The sequence below is a fragment of the Anabrus simplex genome, chromosome 4 (assembly GCF_040414725.1).
Source record: "Anabrus simplex isolate iqAnaSimp1 chromosome 4, ASM4041472v1, whole genome shotgun sequence".
NCBI lineage: Eukaryota > Metazoa > Arthropoda > Insecta > Orthoptera > Tettigoniidae > Anabrus > Anabrus simplex.
The window spans coordinates 225,935,534-225,936,160 of record NC_090268.1 but is presented as its reverse complement, the minus strand read 5'-3'; positions in this window follow the sequence as shown (position 1 = coordinate 225,936,160).

Below are 627 nucleotides of genomic sequence, written 5' to 3'. Positions count from 1 at the left end.
TAGTTTTCTTTTTATAGGTATAGGTAGATATGCTAATATGAAATGCAATCTTTCACGTTTAGTGTTCTTTTTGTTGGTTGGATTTGAACCCGTGATCATGGGTCGGACACCACTACTGATCTCCCGAGGAAGGTAATAAACGAGTGAACGATGGGTACAAACGCTGGTTATGCTGTAAAATAAAAAAAGATAATGTTGTATGGCATCTATACAGAGTGTTTCAAAAATAGGGGGCATAAGTTCAGGTATGTACACTGAGTGACAGTGACAATGCAACACCAAGGAGGAGTGGTTCGAAAGGGATGAAAGTTGGGGAAAAAACAGAGACGGCACGGATGAACAAGTGATGTTTATTTCAAACCGATATGCAGGTTACACAATGCGCACGGCATCGACTCAGTAGGATGTAGGACCACCGCGAGCGGCGATGCACGCAGAAACACGTCGAGGTACAGAGTCAATAAGAGTGCGGATGGTGTCCTGAGGGATGGTTCTCCATTCTCTGTCAACCATTTGCCACAGTTGGTCGTCCGTACGAGGCTGGGGCAGAGTTTGCAAACGGCGTGCAATGAGATCCCACACGTGTTCGATTGGTGAGAGATCCGGAGAGTACGCTGGCCACGGAAG